The sequence below is a fragment of the Electrophorus electricus genome, chromosome 7 (genome assembly GCF_041902795.1).
Source record: "Electrophorus electricus isolate QZ-2024a chromosome 7, ASM4190279v1, whole genome shotgun sequence".
Lineage (NCBI taxonomy): Eukaryota > Metazoa > Chordata > Actinopteri > Gymnotiformes > Gymnotidae > Electrophorus > Electrophorus electricus.
The window spans coordinates 35,996,236-36,018,057 of record NC_137503.1 but is presented as its reverse complement, the minus strand read 5'-3'; the positions used below and the strand labels follow the sequence as shown (position 1 = coordinate 36,018,057).

The 21,822-nt window shown below is 37.9% G+C and overlaps 16 non-coding genes across 16 annotated transcripts; all 16 read left to right on the top strand.

Annotated features, from left to right (window-relative positions):
• The first annotated feature begins 191 nt into the window (after positions 1–191).
• On the top strand, positions 192–263 carry trnac-gca (transfer RNA cysteine (anticodon GCA)). Its single transcript has one exon. It is a non-coding gene; the product is annotated as a tRNA-Cys (tRNA).
• Positions 264–1,573: 1,310 nt separating this feature from the next.
• On the top strand, positions 1,574–1,645 carry trnac-gca (transfer RNA cysteine (anticodon GCA)). The gene has a single exon. It is a non-coding gene; the product is annotated as a tRNA-Cys (tRNA).
• A 1,310-nt stretch (positions 1,646–2,955) lies between these two features.
• Positions 2,956–3,027, top strand: trnac-gca (transfer RNA cysteine (anticodon GCA)). The gene has a single exon. It is a non-coding gene; the product is annotated as a tRNA-Cys (tRNA).
• A 1,310-nt stretch (positions 3,028–4,337) lies between these two features.
• Positions 4,338–4,409, top strand: trnac-gca (transfer RNA cysteine (anticodon GCA)). Its single transcript has one exon. It is a non-coding gene; the product is annotated as a tRNA-Cys (tRNA).
• Positions 4,410–5,719: 1,310 nt separating this feature from the next.
• trnac-gca (transfer RNA cysteine (anticodon GCA)) lies at positions 5,720–5,791 on the top strand. The gene has a single exon. It is a non-coding gene; the product is annotated as a tRNA-Cys (tRNA).
• A 1,300-nt stretch (positions 5,792–7,091) lies between these two features.
• Positions 7,092–7,163, top strand: trnac-gca (transfer RNA cysteine (anticodon GCA)). The gene has a single exon. It is a non-coding gene; the product is annotated as a tRNA-Cys (tRNA).
• Positions 7,164–8,473: 1,310 nt separating this feature from the next.
• Positions 8,474–8,545, top strand: trnac-gca (transfer RNA cysteine (anticodon GCA)). The gene has a single exon. It is a non-coding gene; the product is annotated as a tRNA-Cys (tRNA).
• Positions 8,546–9,855: 1,310 nt separating this feature from the next.
• On the top strand, positions 9,856–9,927 carry trnac-gca (transfer RNA cysteine (anticodon GCA)). Its single transcript has one exon. It is a non-coding gene; the product is annotated as a tRNA-Cys (tRNA).
• A 1,308-nt stretch (positions 9,928–11,235) lies between these two features.
• On the top strand, positions 11,236–11,307 carry trnac-gca (transfer RNA cysteine (anticodon GCA)). Its single transcript has one exon. It is a non-coding gene; the product is annotated as a tRNA-Cys (tRNA).
• A 1,310-nt stretch (positions 11,308–12,617) lies between these two features.
• trnac-gca (transfer RNA cysteine (anticodon GCA)) lies at positions 12,618–12,689 on the top strand. Its single transcript has one exon. It is a non-coding gene; the product is annotated as a tRNA-Cys (tRNA).
• Positions 12,690–13,999: 1,310 nt separating this feature from the next.
• trnac-gca (transfer RNA cysteine (anticodon GCA)) lies at positions 14,000–14,071 on the top strand. Its single transcript has one exon. It is a non-coding gene; the product is annotated as a tRNA-Cys (tRNA).
• Positions 14,072–15,380: 1,309 nt separating this feature from the next.
• On the top strand, positions 15,381–15,452 carry trnac-gca (transfer RNA cysteine (anticodon GCA)). Its single transcript has one exon. It is a non-coding gene; the product is annotated as a tRNA-Cys (tRNA).
• Positions 15,453–16,762: 1,310 nt separating this feature from the next.
• On the top strand, positions 16,763–16,834 carry trnac-gca (transfer RNA cysteine (anticodon GCA)). The gene has a single exon. It is a non-coding gene; the product is annotated as a tRNA-Cys (tRNA).
• A 1,311-nt stretch (positions 16,835–18,145) lies between these two features.
• Positions 18,146–18,217, top strand: trnac-gca (transfer RNA cysteine (anticodon GCA)). Its single transcript has one exon. It is a non-coding gene; the product is annotated as a tRNA-Cys (tRNA).
• Positions 18,218–19,528: 1,311 nt separating this feature from the next.
• On the top strand, positions 19,529–19,600 carry trnac-gca (transfer RNA cysteine (anticodon GCA)). Its single transcript has one exon. It is a non-coding gene; the product is annotated as a tRNA-Cys (tRNA).
• A 1,310-nt stretch (positions 19,601–20,910) lies between these two features.
• Positions 20,911–20,982, top strand: trnac-gca (transfer RNA cysteine (anticodon GCA)). Its single transcript has one exon. It is a non-coding gene; the product is annotated as a tRNA-Cys (tRNA).
• The last annotated feature ends 840 nt before the right edge of the window (positions 20,983–21,822 follow it).

Genomic DNA, 21,822 nt, shown 5'->3' with positions numbered 1-21,822 from the left:
TGATTCTGGAATAAAATGTTCAAATTCAATCTTTTCTTTGACTGATGATTCTGAGGTTACTACTGCATAATTGCATGCTATCTCAATGCAATCTTGACAATCCCTTTGGCTGCTTGACATTGGAACATGCACTTGGGCACCCAAGTACTGCGTTTGCGGTCAATTGAGTGACCTCAGAAATGGTGTTCAATGGGGGTATAGCTCAGTGGTAGAGCATTTGACTGCAGATCAAGAGGTCCCCAGTTCAACTCTGTGTGCCCCCTTGTGGCTCCAATGATTTCTTATTTCTAAAAATATCATGTATTGCCATGCAACTTTAGTGCATTTATATAACATTCAAAAAAATTCCAGTAACTTCAGTGTCAGTAAGCATATTGCATTTTTATAAATTTGATCAAGTTCAGGACTCTGTAAGGGATGATGTGCTCATGGGAGTATAAACGTACAAAGCCCTTAACAGGACGTGAGATCAGTGAAAGATCATTTGATTCAGGAATAAGATGTTCCAATGCAATCTTTGCTTTGATTGGAAATCCAGAGGTCACTACTGCATAATTGGTTGCTATTTCATCAAAATCTTCAGAATGCTATTGGTTGCTTGACTTTGGAAAATTTGCTTGAGAAAACGTTTGCAATTACAGTGCACCCTAAGGAAAACATGCAATAACTTAGATGTCAAATATAGATATCTTCTGCTATTTTAATACGTTTACACAATTGTCACCACTGAATAAGCCCTGGTGTGTTGAAAAAATCAATCCTGAACACAGCTCTTAAAAGAATTATAGCCCAGTGGTCATAAATGCTGTCTGCAGATGAGCAGGTCAATTCTGGGTGCTCAGTTGTAGCAAGAGTGAGATAGCCTGGTCCTCCTTGACATTTCGGTATGCACTACGCAACTTTTACTCACTCATAGTATCAACTCGGAAAAATGTGAATACCTGCCATTGCAGATATCTTGTCACATTTTCTTCTCTTTTTCAGATTAAAAGATGTAATGGGCATTCTGTGAAAATATATTTCTTTGGGGTACCCAGCGATTGCTTTCTTCGTATCCTGAGCTTCCTCAGCTTTGAAGTATGTTCATGGAATTTCTTAGTGGTAGAGTATTTGATTTTGGTTCAAGAGGCCTCCAGTTTAACTATTGGTGCTCCCTAGTGTCTGAGGTGAAGTGCTTTTTAAAAAAATATTCTACTGCCATCCAACACGTAACTTTAATGCATTTACATCACATTCCCAAAAAGACCAGTAACTTCAGAGTCAGTAATCATATTTCCCTTTCTTAATTTGATCAAGTTCAAGACTCAGTAGGGGATGATGTCCACATGACAGTGAATGTGAATACAACTCTTTACAGCATGTTAGCTCAGTGGCAGACAATTTGATTCTGGAATAAAATGTTCAAATTCAATCTTTTCTTTGACTGATGATTCTGAGGTTACTACTGCATAATTGCATGCTATCTCAATGCAATCTTGACAATCCCTTTGGCTGCTTGACATTGGAACATGCACTTGGGCACCCAAGTACTGCGTTTGCGGTCAATTGAGTGACCTCAGAAATGGTGTTCAATGGGGGTATAGCTCAGTGGTAGAGCATTTGACTGCAGATCAAGAGGTCCCCAGTTCAACTCTGTGTGCCCCCTTGTGGCTCCAATGATTTCTTATTTCTAAAAATATCATGTATTGCCATGCAACTTTAGTGCATTTATATAACATTCAAAAAAATTCCAGTAACTTCAGTGTCAGTAAGCATATTGCATTTTTATAAATTTGATCAAGTTCAGGACTCTGTAAGGGATGATGTGCTCATGGGAGTATAAACGTACAAAGCCCTTAACAGGACGTGAGATCAGTGAAAGATCATTTGATTCAGGAATAAGATGTTCCAATGCAATCTTTGCTTTGATTGGAAATCCAGAGGTCACTACTGCATAATTGGTTGCTATTTCATCAAAATCTTCAGAATGCTATTGGTTGCTTGACTTTGGAAAATTTGCTTGAGAAAACGTTTGCAATTACAGTGCACCCTAAGGAAAACATGCAATAACTTAGATGTCAAATATAGATATCTTCTGCTATTTTAATACGTTTACACAATTGTCACCACTGAATAAGCCCTGGTGTGTTGAAAAAATCAATCCTGAACACAGCTCTTAAAAGAATTATAGCCCAGTGGTCATAAATGCTGTCTGCAGATGAGCAGGTCAATTCTGGGTGCTCAGTTGTAGCAAGAGTGAGATAGCCTGGTCCTCCTTGACATTTCGGTATGCACTACGCAACTTTTACTCACTCATAGTATCAACTCGGAAAAATGTGAATACCTGCCATTGCAGATATCTTGTCACATTTTCTTCTCTTTTTCAGATTAAAAGATGTAATGGGCATTCTGTGAAAATATATTTCTTTGGGGTACCCAGCGATTGCTTTCTTCGTATCCTGAGCTTCCTCAGCTTTGAAGTATGTTCATGGAATTTCTTAGTGGTAGAGTATTTGATTTTGGTTCAAGAGGCCTCCAGTTTAACTATTGGTGCTCCCTAGTGTCTGAGGTGAAGTGCTTTTTAAAAAAATATTCTACTGCCATCCAACACGTAACTTTAATGCATTTACATCACATTCCCAAAAAGACCAGTAACTTCAGAGTCAGTAATCATATTTCCCTTTCTTAATTTGATCAAGTTCAAGACTCAGTAGGGGATGATGTCCACATGACAGTGAATGTGAATACAACTCTTTACAGCATGTTAGCTCAGTGGCAGACAATTTGATTCTGGAATAAAATGTTCAAATTCAATCTTTTCTTTGACTGATGATTCTGAGGTTACTACTGCATAATTGCATGCTATCTCAATGCAATCTTGACAATCCCTTTGGCTGCTTGACATTGGAACATGCACTTGGGCACCCAAGTACTGCGTTTGCGGTCAATTGAGTGACCTCAGAAATGGTGTTCAATGGGGGTATAGCTCAGTGGTAGAGCATTTGACTGCAGATCAAGAGGTCCCCAGTTCAACTCTGTGTGCCCCCTTGTGGCTCCAATGATTTCTTATTTCTAAAAATATCATGTATTGCCATGCAACTTTAGTGCATTTATATAACATTCAAAAAAATTCCAGTAACTTCAGTGTCAGTAAGCATATTGCATTTTTATAAATTTGATCAAGTTCAGGACTCTGTAAGGGATGATGTGCTCATGGGAGTATAAACGTACAAAGCCCTTAACAGGACGTGAGATCAGTGAAAGATCATTTGATTCAGGAATAAGATGTTCCAATGCAATCTTTGCTTTGATTGGAAATCCAGAGGTCACTACTGCATAATTGGTTGCTATTTCATCAAAATCTTCAGAATGCTATTGGTTGCTTGACTTTGGAAAATTTGCTTGAGAAAACGTTTGCAATTACAGTGCACCCTAAGGAAAACATGCAATAACTTAGATGTCAAATATAGATATCTTCTGCTATTTTAATACGTTTACACAATTGTCACCACTGAATAAGCCCTGGTGTGTTGAAAAAATCAATCCTGAACACAGCTCTTAAAAGAATTATAGCCCAGTGGTCATAAATGCTGTCTGCAGATGAGCAGGTCAATTCTGGGTGCTCAGTTGTAGCAAGAGTGAGATAGCCTGGTCCTCCTTGACATTTCGGTATGCACTACGCAACTTTTACTCACTGATAGTATCAACTCGGAAAAATGTGAATACCTGCCATTGCAGATATCTTGTCACAGTTTCTTCTCTTTTTCAGATTAAAAGATGTAATGGGCATTCTGTGAAAATATATTTCTTTGGGGTACCCAGCGATTGCTTTCTTGGTATCCTGAGCTTCCTCAGCTTTGAAGTATGTTCATGGAATTTCTTAGTGGTAGAGTATTTGATTTTGGTTCAAGAGGTCTCCAGTTTAACTATTGGTGCTCCCTAGTGTCTGAGGTGAAGTGCTTTTTAAAAAAATATTCTACTGCCATCCAACACGTAACTTTAATGCATTTACATCACATTCCCAAAAAGACCAGTAACTTCAGAGTCAGTAATCATATTTCCCTTTCTTAATTTGATCAAGTTCAAGACTCAGTAGGGGATGATGTCCACATGACAGTGAATGTGAATACAACTCATTACAGCATGTTAGCTCAGTGGCAGATAATTTGATTCTGGAATGAAATGTTCAAATACAATCTTTTCTTTGACTGATGATCCTGAGGTTACTACTGCATAACTGGATGCTATCTCAATGCAATCTTGACAATCCCTTTGGCTGCTTGACATTGGAACATGCACTTGGGCACCCAAGTACTGCTTTTGCGTTCAATTGAGTGACCTCAGAGATGGCTTTCAATGGGGGTATAGCTCAGTGGTAGAGCATTTGACTGCAGATCAAGAGGTCCCCAGTTCAACTCTGGCTGCCCCCTTGTGTCTGCAATAATTTCTTATTTCTAAAAATATCATGTATTGCCATGCAACTTTAGTGCATTTATATAACATTCAAAAAAATTCCAGTAACTTCAGTGTCAGTAAGCATATTGCATTTTTTTAAATTTGATCAAGTTCAGGACTCTGTAAGGGATGATGTGCTCATGGGAGTATAAACGTACAAAGCCCTTAACAGGACGTGAGATCAGTGAAAGATCATTTGATTCAGGAATAAGATGTTCCAATGCAATCTTTGCTTTGATTGGAAATCCAGAGGTCACTACTGCATAATTGGTTGCTATTTCATCAAAATCTTCAGAATGCTATTGGTTGCTTGACTTTGGAAAATTTGCTTGAGAAAACGTTTGCAATTACAGTGCACCCTAAGGAAAACATGCAATAACTTAGATGTCAAATATATATATCTTCTGCTATTTTAATACGTTTACACAATTGTCACCACTGAATAAGCCCTGGTGTGTTGAAAAAATCAATCCTGAACACAGCTCTTAAAAGAATTATAGCCCAGTGGTCATAAATGCTGTCTGCAGATGAGCAGGTCAATTCTGGGTGCTCAGTTGTAGCAAGAGTGAGATAGCCTGGTCCTCCTTGACATTTCCGTATGCACTATGCAACTTTTACTCACTGATAGTATCAACTCGGAAAAATTTGAATACCTGCCATTGCAGATATCTTGTCACATTTTCTTCTCTTTTTCAGATTAAAAGATGTAATGTGCATTCTGTGAAAATATATTTCTTTGGGGTACCCAGCGATTGCTTTCTTGGTATCCTGAGCTTCCTCAGCTTTGAAGTATGTTCATGGAATTTCTTAGTGGTAGAGTATTTGATTTTGGTTCAAGAGGTTTCCAGTTTAACCATTGGTGCTCCCTAGTGTCTGAGGTGAAGTGCTTTTTAAAAAAATATTCTACTGCCATCCAACAAGCAACTTTTATGCATTTACATCACATTCCCAAAAAGACCAGTAACTTCAGAGTCAGTAATCATATTTCCCTTTCTTAATTTGATCAAGTTCAAGACTCAGTAGGGGATGATGTCCACATGACAGTGAATGTGAATACAACTCTTTACAGCATGTTAGCTCAGTGGCAGACAATTTGATTCTGGAATAAAATGTTCAAATTCAATCTTTTCTTTGACTGATGATTCTGAGGTTACTACTGCATAATTGCATGCTATCTCAATGCAATCTTGACAATCCCTTTGGCTGCTTGACATTGGAACATGCACTTGGGCACCCAAGTACTGCGTTTGCGGTCAATTGAGTGACCTCAGAAATGGTGCTCAATGGGGGTATAGCTCAGTGGTAGAGCATTTGACTGCAGATCAAGAGGTCCCCAGTTCAACTCTGTGTGGCTCCAATGATTTCTTATTTCTAAAAATATCATGTATTGCCATGCAACTTTAGTGCATTTATATAACATTCAAAAAAATTCCAGTAACTTCAGTGTCAGTAAGCATATTGCATTTTTATAAATTTGATCAAGTTCAGGACTCTGTAAGGGATGATGTGCTCATGGGAGTATAAACGTACAAAGCCCTTAACAGGACGTGAGATCAGTGAAAGATCATTTGATTCAGGAATAAGATGTTCCAATGCAATCTTTGCTTTGATTGGAAATCCAGAGGTCACTACTGCATAATTGGTTGCTATTTCATCAAAATCTTCAGAATGCTATTGGTTGCTTGACTTTGGAAAATTTGCTTGAGAAAACGTTTGCAATTACAGTGCACCCTAAGGAAAACATGCAATAACTTAGATGTCAAATATAGATATCTTCTGCTATTTTAATACGTTTACACAATTGTCACCACTGAATAAGCCCTGGTGTGTTGAAAAAATCAATCCTGAATACAGCTCTTAAAAGAATTATAGCCCAGTGGTCATAAATGCTGTCTGCAGATGAGCAGGTCAATTCTGGGTGCTCAGTTGTAGCAAGAGTGAGATAGCCTGGTCCTCCTTGACATTTCGGTATGCACTATGCAACTTTTACTCACTGATAGTATCAACTCGGAAAAATGTGAATACCTGCCATTGCAGATATCTTGTCACATTTTCTTCTCTTTTTCAGATTAAAAGATGTAATGTGCATTCTGTGAAAATATATTTCTTTGGGGTACCCAGCGATTGCTTTCTTGGTATCCTGAGCTTCCTCAGCTTTGAAGTATGTTCATGGAATTTCTTAGTGGTAGAGTATTTGATTTTGGTTCAAGAGGTCTCCAGTTTAACTATTGGTGCTCCCTAGTGTCTGAGGTGAAGTGCTTTTTAAAAAAATATTCTACTGCCATCCAACACGTAACTTTAATGCATTTACATCACATTCCCAAAAAGACCAGTAACTTCAGAGTCAGTAATCATATTTCCCTTTCTTAATTTGATCAAGTTCAAGACTCAGTAGGGGATGATGTCCACATGACAGTGAATGTGAATACAACTCATTACAGCATGTTAGCTCAGTGGCAGATAATTTGATTCTGGAATGAAATGTTCAAATACAATCTTTTCTTTGACTGATGATCCTGAGGTTACTACTGCATAACTGGATGCTATCTCAATGCAATCTTGACAATCCCTTTGGCTGCTTGACATTGGAACATGCACTTGGGCACCCAAGTACTGCTTTTGCGTTCAATTGAGTGACCTCAGAGATGGCTTTCAATGGGGGTATAGCTCAGTGGTAGAGCATTTGACTGCAGATCAAGAGGTCCCCAGTTCAACTCTGGGTGCCCCCTTGTGTCTGCAATAATTTCTTATTTCTAAAAATATCATGTATTGCCATGCAACTTTAGTGCATTTATATAACATTCAAAAAAATTCCAGTAACTTCAGTGTCAGTAAGCATATTGCATTTTTTTAAATTTGATCAAGTTCAGGACTCTGTAAGGGATGATGTGCTCATGGGAGTATAAACGTACAAAGCCCTTAACAGGACGTGAGATCAGTGAAAGATCATTTGATTCAGGAATAAGATGTTCCAATGCAATCTTTGCTTTGATTGGAAATCCAGAGGTCACTACTGCATAATTGGTTGCTATTTCATCAAAATCTTCAGAATGCTATTGGTTGCTTGACTTTGGAAAATTTGCTTGACAAAACGTTTGCAATTACAGTGCACCCTAAGGAAAACATGCAATAACTTAGATGTCAAATATATATATCTTCTGCTATTTTAATACGTTTACACAATTGTCACCACTGAATAAGCCCTGGTGTGTTGAAAAAATCAATCCTGAACACAGCTCTTAAAAGAATTATAGCCCAGTGGTCATAAATGCTGTCTGCAGATGAGCAGGTCAATTCTGGGTGCTCAGTTGTAGCAAGAGTGAGATAGCCTGGTCCTCCTTGACATTTCGGTATGCACTATGCAACTTTTACTCACTGATAGTATCAACTCGGAAAAATTTGAATACCTGCCATTGCAGATATCTTGTCACATTTTCTTCTCTTTTTCAGATTAAAAGATGTAATGTGCATTCTGTGAAAATATATTTCTTTGGGGTACCCAGCGATTGCTTTCTTGGTATCCTGAGCTTCCTCAGCTTTGAAGTATGTTCATGGAATTTCTTAGTGGTAGAGTATTTGATTTTGGTTCAAGAGGTTTCCAGTTTAACCATTGGTGCTCCCTAGTGTCTGAGGTGAAGTGCTTTTTAAAAAAATATTCTACTGCCATCCAACAAGCAACTTTTATGCATTTACATCACATTCCCAAAAAGACCAGTAACTTCAGAGTCAGTAATCATATTTCCCTTTCTTAATTTGATCAAGTTCAAGACTCAGTAGGGGATGATGTCCACATGACAGTGAATGTGAATACAACTCTTTACAGCATGTTAGCTCAGTGGCAGACAATTTGATTCTGGAATAAAATGTTCAAATTCAATCTTTTCTTTGACTGATGATTCTGAGGTTACTACTGCATAATTGCATGCTATCTCAATGCAATCTTGACAATCCCTTTGGCTGCTTGACATTGGAACATGCACTTGGGCACCCAAGTACTGCGTTTGCGGTCAATTGAGTGACCTCAGAAATGGTGCTCAATGGGGGTATAGCTCAGTGGTAGAGCATTTGACTGCAGATCAAGAGGTCCCCAGTTCAACTCTGTGTGCCCCCTTGTGGCTCCAATGATTTCTTATTTCTAAAAATATCATGTATTGCCATGCAACTTTAGTGCATTTATATAACATTCAAAAAAATTCCAGTAACTTCAGTGTCAGTAAGCATATTGCATTTTTATAAATTTGATCAAGTTCAGGACTCTGTAAGGGATGATGTGCTCATGGGAGTATAAACGTACAAAGCCCTTAACAGGACGTGAGATCAGTGAAAGATCATTTGATTCAGGAATAAGATGTTCCAATGCAATCTTTGCTTTGATTGGAAATCCAGAGGTCACTACTGCATAATTGGTTGCTATTTCATCAAAATCTTCAGAATGCTATTGGTTGCTTGACTTTGGAAAATTTGCTTGAGAAAACGTTTGCAATTACAGTGCACCCTAAGGAAAACATGCAATAACTTAGATGTCAAATATAGATATCTTCTGCTATTTTAATACGTTTACACAATTGTCACCACTGAATAAGCCCTGGTGTGTTGAAAAAATCAATCCTGAACACAGCTCTTAAAAGAATTATAGCCCAGTGCTCATAAATGCTGTCTGCAGATGAGCAGGTCAATTCTGGGTGCTCAGTTGTAGCAAGAGTGAGATAGCCTGGTCCTACTTGACATTTCGGTATGCACTACGCAACTTTTACTCACTGATAGTATCAACTCGGAAAAATGTGAATACCTGCCATTGCAGATATCTTGTCACAGTTTCTTCTCTTTTTCAGATTAAAAGATGTAATGGGCATTCTGTGAAAATATATTTCTTTGGGGTACCCAGCGATTGCTTTCTTGGTATCCTGAGCTTCCTCAGCTTTGAAGTATGTTCATGGAATTTCTTAGTGGTAGAGTATTTGATTTTGGTTCAAGAGGTCTCCAGTTTAACTATTGGTGCTCCCTAGTGTCTGAGGTGAAGTGCTTTTTAAAAAAATATTCTACTGCCATCCAACACGTAACTTTAATGCATTTACATCACATTCCCAAAAAGACCAGTAACTTCAGAGTCAGTAATCATATTTCCCTTTCTTAATTTGATCAAGTTCAAGACTCAGTAGGGGATGATGTCCACATGACAGTGAATGTGAATACAACTCATTACAGCATGTTAGCTCAGTCGCAGATAATTTGATTCTGGAATGAAATGTTCAAATACAATCTTTTCTTTGACTGATGATTCTGAGGTTACTACTGCATAATTGCATGCTATCTCAATGCAATCTTGACAATCCCTTTGGCTGCTTGACATTGGAACATGCACTTGGGCACCCAAGTACTGCTTTTGCGTTCAATTGAGTGACCTCAGAGATGGCTTTCAAAGGGGGTATAGCTCAGTGGTAGAGCATTTGACTGCAGATCAAGAGGTCCCCAGTTCAACTCTGGGTGCCCCCTTGTGTCTGCAATAATTTCTTATTTCTAAAAATATCATGTATTGCCATGCAACTTTAGTGCATTTATATAACATTCAAAAAAATTCCAGTAACTTCAGTGTCAGTAAGCATATTGCATTTTTTTAAATTTGATCAAGTTCAGGACTCTGTCAGGGATGATGTGCTCATGGGAGTATAAACGTACAAAGCCCTTAACAGGACGTGAGATCAGTGAAAGATCATTTGATTCAGGAATAAGATGTTCCAATGCAATCTTTGCTTTGATTGGAAATCCAAAGGTCACTACTGCATAATTGGTTGCTATTTCATCAAAATCTTCAGAATGCTATTGGTTGCTTGACTTTGGAAAATTTGCTTGAGAAAACGTTTGCAATTACAGTGCACCCTAAGGAAAACATGCAATAACTTAGATGTCAAATATAGATATCTTCTGCTATTTTAATACGTTTACACAATTGTCACCACTGAATAAGCCCTGGTGTGTTGAAAAAATCAATCCTGAATACAGCTCTTAAAAGAATTATAGCCCGGTGGTCATAAATGCTGTCTGCAGATGAGCAGGTCAATTCTGGGTGCTCAGTTGTAGCAAGAGTGAGATAGCCTGGTCCTCCTTGACATTTCGGTATGCACTATGCAACTTTTACTCACTGATAGTATCAACTCGGAAAAATGTGAATACCTGCCATTGCAGATATCTTGTCACATTTTCTTCTCTTTTTCAGATTAAAAGATGTAATGTGCATTCTGGGAAATATATTTCTTTGGGGTACCCAGCGATTGCTTTCTTGGTATCCTGAGCTTCCTCAGCTTTGAAGTATGTTCATGGAATTTCTTAGTGGTAGAGTATTTGATTTTGGTTCAAGAGGTTTCCAGTTTAACCATTGGTGCTCCCTAGTGTCTGAGGTGAAGTGCTTTTTAAAAAAATATTCTACTGCCATCCAACAAGCAACTTTAATGCATTTACATCACATTCCCAAAAAGACCAGTAACTTCAGAACAGTTGTCATATTTCCCTTTCTTAATTTGATCAAGTTTAAGACTCAGTAGGGGATGATGTCCACATGACAGTGAATGTGAATACAACTCTTTACAGCATGTTAGCTCAGTGGCAGACCATTTGATTCTGGAATAAAATGTTCAAATTCAATCTTTTCTTTGACTGATGATTCTGAGGTTACTACTGCATAATTGCATGCTATCTCAATGCAATCTTGACAATCCCTTTGGCTGCTTGACATTGGAACATGCACTTGGGCACCCAAGTACTGCTTTTGCGGTCAATTGAGTGACCTCAGAGATAGCTTTCAATGGGGGTATAGCTCAGTGGTAGAGCATTTGACTGCAGATCAAGAGGTCCCCAGTTCAACTCTGGGTGCCCCCTTGTGTCTGCAATGATTTCTTATTTCTAAAAATATCATGTATTGCCATGCAACTTTAGTGCATTTATATAACATTCAAAAAAATTCCAGTAACTTCAGTGTCAGTAAGCATATTGCATTTTTTGAAATTTGATCAAGTTCAGGACTCTGTAAGGGATGATGTGCTCATGGGAGTATAAACGTACAAAGCCCTTAACAGGACGTGTGATCAGTGAAAGATCATTTGATTCAGGAATAAGATGTTCCAATGCAATCTTTGCTTTGATTGGAAATCCAAAGGTCACTACTGCATAATTGGTTGCTATTTCATCAAAATCTTCAGAATGCTATTGGTTGCTTGACTTTGGAAAATTTGCTTGAGAAAACGTTTGCAATTACAGTGCACCCTAAGGAAAACATGCAATAACTTAGATGTCAAATATAGATATCTTCTGCTATTTTAATACGTTTACACAATTGTCACCACTGAATAAGCCCTGGTGTGTTGAAAAAATCAATCCTGAATACAGCTCTTAAAAGAATTATAGCCCAGTGGTCATAAATGCTGTCTGCAGATGAGCAGGTCAATTCTGGGTGCTCAGTTGTAGCAAGAGTGAGATAGCCTGGTCCTCCTTGACATTTCGGTATGCACTATGCAACTTTTACTCACAGATAATATCAACTCGGAAAAATGTGAATACCTGCCATTGCAGATATCTTTTCACATTTTCTTCTCTTTTTCAGATTAAAAGATGTAATGTGCATTCTGTGAAAATATAATTCTTTGGGGTACCCAGCGATTGCTTTCTTGGTATCCTGAGCTTCCTCAGCTTTGAAGTATGTTCATGGAATTTCTTAGTGGTAGAGTATTCGATTTTGGTTCAAGAGGTCTCCAGTTTAACTATTGGTGCTCCCTAGTGTCTGAGGTGAAGTGCTTTTTAAAAAAATATTCTACTACCATCCAACACGTAACTTTAATGCATTTACATCACATTCCCAAAAAGACCAGTAACTTCAGAGTCAGTAATCATATTTCCCTTTCTTAATTTGATCAAGTTCAAGACTCAGTAGGGGATGATGTCCACATGACAGTGAATGTGAATACAACTCATTACAGCATGTTAGCTCAGTCGCAGATAATTTGATTCTGGAATGAAATGTTCAAATACAATCTTTTCTTTGACTGATGATTCTGAGGTTACTACTGCATAATTGCATGCTATCTCAATGCAATCTTGACAATCCCTTTGGCTGCTTGACATTGGAACATGCACTTGGGCACCCAAGTACTGCTTTTGCGGTCAATTGAGTGACCTCAGAGATAGCTTTCAATGGGGGTATAGCTCAGTGGTAGAGCATTTGACTGCAGATCAAGAGGTCCCCAGTTCAACTCTGGGTGCCCCCTTGTGTCTGCAATGATTTCTTATTTCTAAAAATATCATGTATTGCCATGCAACTTTAGTGCATTTATATAACATTCAAAAAAATTCCAGTAACTTCAGTGTCAGTAAGCATATTGCATTTTTTGAAATTTGATCAAGTTCAGGACTCTGTAAGGGATGATGTGCTCATGGGAGTATAAACGTACAAAGCCCTTAACAGGACGTGTGATCAGTGAAAGATCATTTGATTCAGGAATAAGATGTTCCAATGCAATCTTTGCTTTGATTGGAAATCCAAAGGTCACTACTGCATAATTGGTTGCTATTTCATCAAAATCTTCAGAATGCTATTGGTTGCTTGACTTTGGAAAATTTGCTTGAGAAAACGTTTGCAATTACAGTGCACCCTAAGGAAAACATGCAATAACTTAGATGTCAAATATAGATATCTTCTGCTATTTTAATACGTTTACACAATTGTCACCACTGAATAAGCCCTGGTGTGTTGAAAAAATCAATCCTGAATACAGCTCTTAAAAGAATTATAGCCCAGTGGTCATAAATGCTGTCTGCAGATGAGCAGGTCAATTCTGGGTGCTCAGTTGTAGCAAGAGTGAGATAGCCTGGTCCTCCTTGACATTTCGGTATGCACTATGCAACTTTTACTCACTGATAGTATCAACTCGGAAAAATGTGAATACCTGCCATTGCAGATATCTTGTCACATTTTCTTCTCTTTTTCAGATTAAAAGATGTAATGTGCATACTGTGAAAATATATTTCTTTGGGGTACCCAGCGATTGCTTTCTTGGTATCCTGAGCTTCCTCAGCTTTGAAGTATGTTCATGGAATTTCTTAGTGGTAGAGTATTTGATTTTGGTTCAAGAGGTTTCCAGTTTAACTATTGGTGCTCCCTAGTGTCTGAGGTGAAGTGCTTTTTAAAAAAATATTCTACTGCAATCCAACAAGCAACTTTAATGCATTTACATCACATTCCCAAAAAGACCAGTAACTTCAGAGTCAGTAATCATATTTCCCTTTCTTAATTTGATCAAGTTCAAGACTCAGTAGGGGATGATGTCCACATGACAGTGAATGTGAATACAACTCATTACAGCATGTTAGCTCAGTCGCAGATAATTTGATTCTGGAATGAAATGTTCAAATACAATCTTTTCTTTGACTGATGATTCTGAGGTTACTACTGCATAATTGCATGCTATCTCAATGCAATCTTGACAATCCCTTTGGCTGCTTGACATTGGAACATGCACTTGGGCACCCAAGTACTGCTTTTGCGTTCAATTGAGTGACCTCAGAGATGGCTTTCAAAGGGGGTATAGCTCAGTGGTAGACCATTTGACTGCAGATCAAGAGGTCCCCAGTTCAACTCTGGGTGCCCCCTTGTGTCTGCAATAATTTCTTATTTCTAAAAATATCATGTATTGCCATGCAACTTTAGTGCATTTATATAACATTCAAAAAAATTCCAGTAACTTCAGTGTCAGTAAGCATATTGCATTTTTTTAAATTTGATCAAGTTCAGGACTCTGTCAGGGATGATGTGCTCATGGGAGTATAAACGTACAAAGCCCTTAACAGGACGTGAGATCAGTGAAAGATCATTTGATTCAGGAATAAGATGTTCCAATGCAATCTTTGCTTTGATTGGAAATCCAAAGGTCACTACTGCATAATTGGTTGCTATTTCATCAAAATCTTCAGAATGCTATTGGTTGCTTGACTTTGGAAAATTTGCTTGAGAAAACGTTTGCAATTACAGTGCACCCTAAGGAAAACATGCAATAACTTAGATGTCAAATATAGATATCTTCTGCTATTTTAATACGTTTACACAATTGTCACCACTGAATAAGCCCTGGTGTGTTGAAAAAATCAATCCTGAATACAGCTCTTAAAAGAATTATAGCCCGGTGGTCATAAATGCTGTCTGCAGATGAGCAGGTCAATTCTGGGTGCTCAGTTGTAGCAAGAGTGAGATAGCCTGGTCCTCCTTGACATTTCGGTATGCACTATGCAACTTTTACTCACTGATAGTATCAACTCGGAAAAATGTGAATACCTGCCATTGCAGATATCTTGTCACATTTTCTTCTCTTTTTCAGATTAAAAGATGTAATGTGCATTCTGGGAAATATATTTCTTTGGGGTACCCAGCGATTGCTTTCTTGGTATCCTGAGCTTCCTCAGCTTTGAAGTATGTTCATGGAATTTCTTAGTGGTAGAGTATTTGATTTTGGTTCAAGAGGTTTCCAGTTTAACCATTGGTGCTCCCTAGTGTCTGAGGTGAAGTGCTTTTTAAAAAAATATTCTACTGCCATCCAACAAGCAACTTTAATGCATTTACATCACATTCCCAAAAAGACCAGTAACTTCAGAGTCAGTTGTCATATTTCCCTTTCTTAATTTGATCAAGTTTAAGACTCAGTAGGGGATGATGTCCACATGACAGTGAATGTGAATACAACTCTTTACAGCATGTTAGCTCAGTGGCAGACCATTTGATTCTGGAATAAAATGTTCAAATTCAATCTTTTCTTTGACTGATGATTCTGAGGTTACTACTGCATAATTGCATGCTATCTCAATGCAATCTTGACAATCCCTTTGGCTGCTTGACATTGGAACATGCACTTGGGCACCCAAGTACTGCTTTTGCGGTCAATTGAGTGACCTCAGAGATAGCTTTCAATGGGGGTATAGCTCAGTGGTAGAGCATTTGACTGCAGATCAAGAGGTCCCCAGTTCAACTCTGGGTGCCCCCTTGTGTCTGCAATGATTTCTTATTTCTAAAAATATCATGTATTGCCATGCAACTTTAGTGCATTTATATAACATTCAAAAAAATTCCAGTAACTTCAGTGTCAGTAAGCATATTGCATTTTTTGAAATTTGATCAAGTTCAGGACTCTGTAAGGGATGATGTGCTCATGGGAGTATAAACGTACAAAGCCCTTAACAGGACGTGTGATCAGTGAAAGATCATTTGATTCAGGAATAAGATGTTCCAATGCAATCTTTGCTTTGATTGGAAATCCAAAGGTCACTACTGCATAATTGGTTGCTATTTCATCAAAATCTTCAGAATGCTATTGGTTGCTTGACTTTGGAAAATTTGCTTGAGAAAACGTTTGCAATTACAGTGCACCCTAAGGAAAACATGCAATAACTTAGATGTCAAATATAGATATCTTCTGCTATTTTAATACGTTTACACAATTGTCACCACTGAATAAGCCCTGGTGTGTTGAAAAAATCAATCCTGAATACAGCTCTTAAAAGAATTATAGCCCAGTGGTCATAAATGCTGTCTGCAGATGAGCAGGTCAATTCTGGGTGCTCAGTTGTAGCAAGAGTGAGATAGCCTGGTCCTCCTTGACATTTCGGTATGCACTATGCAACTTTTACTCACTGATAGTATCAACTCGGAAAAATGTGAATACCTGCCATTGCAGATATCTTGTCACATTTTCTTCTCTTTTTCAGATTAAAAGATGTAATGTGCATACTGTGAAAATATATTTCTTTGGGGTACCCAGCGATTGCTTTCTTGGTATCCTGAGCTTCCTCAGCTTTGAAGTATGTTCATGGAATTTCTTAGTGGTAGAGTATTTGATTTTGGTTCAAGAGGTTTCCAGTTTAACTATTGGTGCTCCCTAGTGTCTGAGGTGAAGTGCTTTTTAAAAAAATATTCTACTGCAATCCAACAAGCAACTTTAATGCATTTACATCACATTCCCAAAAAGACCAGTAACTTCAGAGTCAGTAATCATATTTCCCTTTCTTAATTTCATCAAGTTCAAGACTCAGTAGGGGATGATGTCCACATGACAGTGAATGTGAATACAACTCTTTACAGCATGTTAGCTCAGTGGCAGACCATTTGATTCTGGAATAAAATGTTCAAATTCAATCTTTTCTTTGACTGATGATTCTGAGGTTACTACTGCATAATTGCATGCTATCTCAATGCAATCTTGACAATCCCTTTGGCTGCTTGACATTGGAAAATGCACTTGGGCACCCAAGTACTGCTTTTGCGGTCAATTGAGTGACCTCAGAGATAGCTTTCAATGGGGGTATAGCTCAGTGGTAGAGCATTTGACTGCAGATCAAGAGGTCCCCAGTTCAACTCTGGGTGCCCCCTTGTGTCTGCAATGATTTCTTATTTCTAAAAATATCATGTATTGCCATGCAACTTTAGTGCATTTATATAACATTCAAAAAAATTCCAGTAACTTCAGTGTCAGTAAGCATATTGCATTTTTTTAAATTTGATCAAGTTCAGGACTCTGTAAGGGATGATGTGCTCAAGGAGAAAATAAACGTACAAAGCCCTTAACAGGACGTGTGATCAGTGAAAGATCATTTGATTCAGGAATAAGATGTTCCAATGCAATCTTTGCTTTGATTGGAAATCCAAAGGTCACTATCGCATAATTGGTTGCTATTTCATCAAAATCTTCAGAATGCTATTGGTTGCTTGACTTTGGAAAATTTGCTTGAGAAAACGTTTGCAATTACAGTGCACCCTAAGGAAAACATGCAATAACTTAGATGTCAAATATAGATATCTTCTGCTATTTTAATACGTTTACACAATTGTCACCACTGAATAAGCCCTGGTGTGTTGAAAAAATCAATCCTGAATACAGCTCTTAAAAGAATTATAGCCCAGTGGTCATAAATGCTGTCTGCAGATGAGCAGGTCAATTCTGGGTGCTCAGTTGTAGCAAGAGTGAGATAGCCTGGTCCTCCTTGACATTTCGGTATGCACTATGCAACTTTTACTCACTGACAGTATCAACTAGGAAAAATGTGAATACCTGCCATTGCAGATATCTTGTCACATTTTCTTCTCTTTTTCAGATTAAAAGATGTAATGTGCATTCTGTGAAAATATATTTCTTTGGGGTACCCAGCGATTGCTTTCTTGGTATCCTGAGCTTCCTCAGCTTTGAAGTATGTTCATGGAATTTCTTAGTGGTAGAGTATTTGATTTTGGTTCAAGAGGTCTCCAGTTTAACTATTGGTGCTCCCTAGTGTCTGAGGTGAAGTGCTTTTTAAAAAAATATTCTACTGCCATCCAACACGTAACTTTAATGCATTTACATCACATTCCCAAAAAGACCAGTAACTTCAGAGTCAGTAATCATATTTCCCTTTCTTAATTTGATCAAGTTCAAGACTCAGTAGGGGATGATGTCCACATGACAGTGAATGTGAATACAACTCATTACAGCATGTTAGCTCAGTGGCAGATAATTTGATTCTGGAATGAAATGTTCAAATACAATCTTTTCTTTGACTGATGATTCTGAGGTTACTACTGCATAATTGCATGCTATCTCAATGCAATCTTGACAATCCCTTTGGCTGCTTGACATTGGAACATGCACTTGGGCACCCAAGTACTGCTTTTGCGGTCAATTGAGTGACCTCAGAGATAGCTTTCAATGGGGGTATAGCTCAGTGGTAGAGCATTTGACTGCAGATCAAGAGGTCCCCAGTTCAACTCTGGTTGCCCCCTTGTGTCTGCAATGATTTCTTATTTCTAAAAATATCATGTATTGCCATGCAACTTTAGTGCATTTATATAACATTCAAAAAAATTCCAGTAACTTCAGTGTCAGTAAGCATATTGCATTTTTTTAAATTTGATCAAGTTCAGGACTCTGTAAGGGATGATGTGCTCAAGGAGAAAATAAACGTACAAAGCCCTTAACAGGACGTGTGATCAGTGAAAGATCATTTGATTCAGGAATAAGATGTTCCAATGCAATCTTTGCTTTGATTGGAAATCCAAAGTTCACTATCGCATAATTGGTTGCTATTTCATCAAAATCTTCAGAATGCTATTGGTTGCTTGACTTTGGAAAATTTGCTTGAGAAAACGTTTGCAATTACAGTGCACCCTAAGGAAAACATGCAATAACTTAGATGTCAAATATAGATATCTTCTGCAATTTTAATACGTTTACACAATTGTCACCACTGAATAAGCCCTGGTGTGTTGAAAAAATCAATCCTGAATACAGCTCTTAAAAGAATTATAGCCCAGTGGTCATAAATGCTGTCTGCAGATGAGCAGGTCAATTCTGGGTGCTCAGTTGTAGCAAGAGTGAGATAGCCTGGTCTTCCTTGACATTTCGGTATGCACTATTCAACTTTTACTCACTGATAGTATCAACTCGGAAAAATGTGAATACCTGCCATTGCAGATATCTTGTCACATTTTCTTCTCTTTTTCAGATTAAAAGATGTAATGTGCATTCTGTGAAAATATATTTCTTTGGGGTACCCAGCGATTGCTTTCTTGGTATCCTGAGCTTCCTCAGCTTTGAAGTATGTTCATGGAATTTCTTTGTGGTAGAGTATTTGATTTTGGTTCAAGAGGTCTCCAGTTTAACTATTGGTGCTCCCTAGTGTCTGAGGTGAAGTGCTTTTTAAAAAAATATTCTACTGCCATCCAACACGTAACTTTAATGCATTTACATCACATTCCCAAAAAGACCAGTAACTTCAGAGTCAGTAATCATATTTCCCTTTCTTAATTTGATCAAGTTCAAGACTCAGTAGGGGATGATGTCCACATGACAGTGAATGTGAATACAACTCATTACAGCATGTTAGCTCAGTGGCAGATAATTTGATTCTGGAATGAAATGTTCAAATACAATCTTTTCTTTGACTGATGATCCTGAGGTTACTACTGCATAACTGGATGCTATCTCAATGCAGTCTTGACAATCCCTTTGGCTGCTTGACATTGGAACATGCACTTGGGCACCCAAGTACTGCATTTGCGGTAAATTGAGTGACCTCAGAAATTGTTTTCAATGGGGGTATAGCTCAGTGGTAGAGCATTTGACTGCAGATCAAGAGGTTCCCAGTTCAACTGTGGGTGCCCCCTTGTGGCTCCAATGGCTTCTTATTTCTAAAAATATCATGTATTGCCATGCAACTTTAGTGCATTTATATAATATTCAAAAAAATTCCAGTAACTTCAGTGTCAGTAAGCATATTGCATTTTTTTAAATTTGATCAAGTTCAGGACTATGTAAGGGATGATGTGCTCATGGGAGTATAAACGTACAAAGCCCTTAACAGGACGTGAGATCAGTGAAAGATCATTTGATTCAGGAATAAGATGTTCCCAAGCAATCTTTACTTTGATTGGAAATCCAGAGGTCACTACTGCATAATTGGTTGCTATTTCATCAAAATCTTCAGAATGCTATTGGTTGCTTGACTTTGGAAAATTTGCTTGACAAAACGTTTGCAATTACAGTGCACCCTAAGGAAAACATGCAATAATTTAGATGTCAAATATAGATATCTTCTGCTATTTTAATACGTTTACACAATTGTCACCACTGAATAAGCCCTGGTGTGTTGAAAAAATCAATCCTGAACACAGCTCTTAAAAGAATTATAGCCCAGTGGTCATAAATGCTGTCTGCAGATGAGCAGGTCAATTCTGGGTGCTCAGTTGTAGCAAGAGTGAGATAGCCTGGTCCTCCTTGACATTTCGGAATGCACTATGCAACTTTTACTCACTGATAGTATCAACTCGGAAAAATTTGAATACCTGCCATTGCAGATATCTTGTCACATTTTCTTCTCTTTTTCAGATTAAAAGATGTAATGTGCATTCTGTGAAAATATATTTCTTTGGGGTACCCAGCGATTGCTTTCTTGGTATCCTGAGCTTCCTCAGCTTTGAAGTATGTTCATGGAATTTCTTAGTGGTAGAGTATTTGATTTTAGTTCAAGAGGTCTCCAGTTTAACTATTGGTGCTCCCTAGTGTCTGAGGTGAAGTGCTTTTTAAAAAAATATTCTACTGCCATCCAACACGTAACTTTAATGCATTTACATCACATTCCCAAAAAGACCAGTAACTTCAGAGTCAGTAATCATATTTCCCTTTCTTAATTTGATCAAGTTCAAGACTCAGTAGGGGATGATGTCCACATGACAGTGAATGTGAATACAACTCATTACAGCATGTTAGCTCAGTGGCAGATAATTTGATTCTGGAATGAAATGTTCAAATAAAATCTTTTCTTTGACTGATGATTCTGAGGTTACTACTGCATAATTGCATGCTATCTCAATGCAATCTTGACAATCCCTTTGGCTGCTTGACATTGGAACATGCACTTGGGCACCCAAGTACTGCGTTTGCGGTCAATTGAGTGACCTCAGAAATGGTGTTCAATGGGGGTATAGCTCAGTGGTAGAGCATTTGACTGCAGATCAAGAGGTCCCCATTTCAACTCTGGGTGCCCCCTTGTGGCTCCAATGATTTCTTATTTCTAAAAATATCATGTATTGCCATGCAACTTTAGTGCATTTATATAACATTCAAAAAAATTCCAGTAACTTCAGTGTCAGTAAGCATATTGCATTTTTTTAAATTTGATCAAGTTCAGGACTCTGTAAGGGATGATGTGCTCATGGGAGTATAAACGTACAAAGCCCTTTACAAGACGTGAGATCAGTGAAAGATCATTTGATTCAGGAATAAGATGTTCCCAAGCAATCTTTACTTTGATTGGAAATCCAGAGGTCACTACTGCATAATTGGTTGCTATTTCATCAAAATCTTCAGAATGCTATTGGTTGCTTGACTTTGGAAAATTTGCTTGACAAAACGTTTGCAATTACATTGCACCCTAAGGAAAACATGCAATAACTTAGATGTCAAATATAGATATCTTCTGCTATTTTAATACGTTTACACAATTGTCACCACTGAATAAGCCCTGGTGTGTTGAAAAAATCAATCCTGAATACAGCTCTTAAAAGAATTATAGCCCAGTGGTCATAAATGCTGTCTGCAGATGAGCAGGTCAATTCTGGGTGCTCAGTTGTAGCAAGAGTGAGATAGCCTGGTCCTCCTTGACATTTCAGTATGCACTATGCAACTTTTACTCACTGATAGTATCAACTCGGAAAAATGTGAATACCTGCCATTGCAGATATCTTGTCACATTTTCTTCTCTTTTTCAGATTAAAAGATGTAATGTGCATTCTGTGAAAATATATTTCTTTGGGGTACCCAGCGATTGCTTTCTTGGTATCCTGAGCTTCCTCAGCTTTGAAGTATGTTCATGGAATTTCTTAGTGGT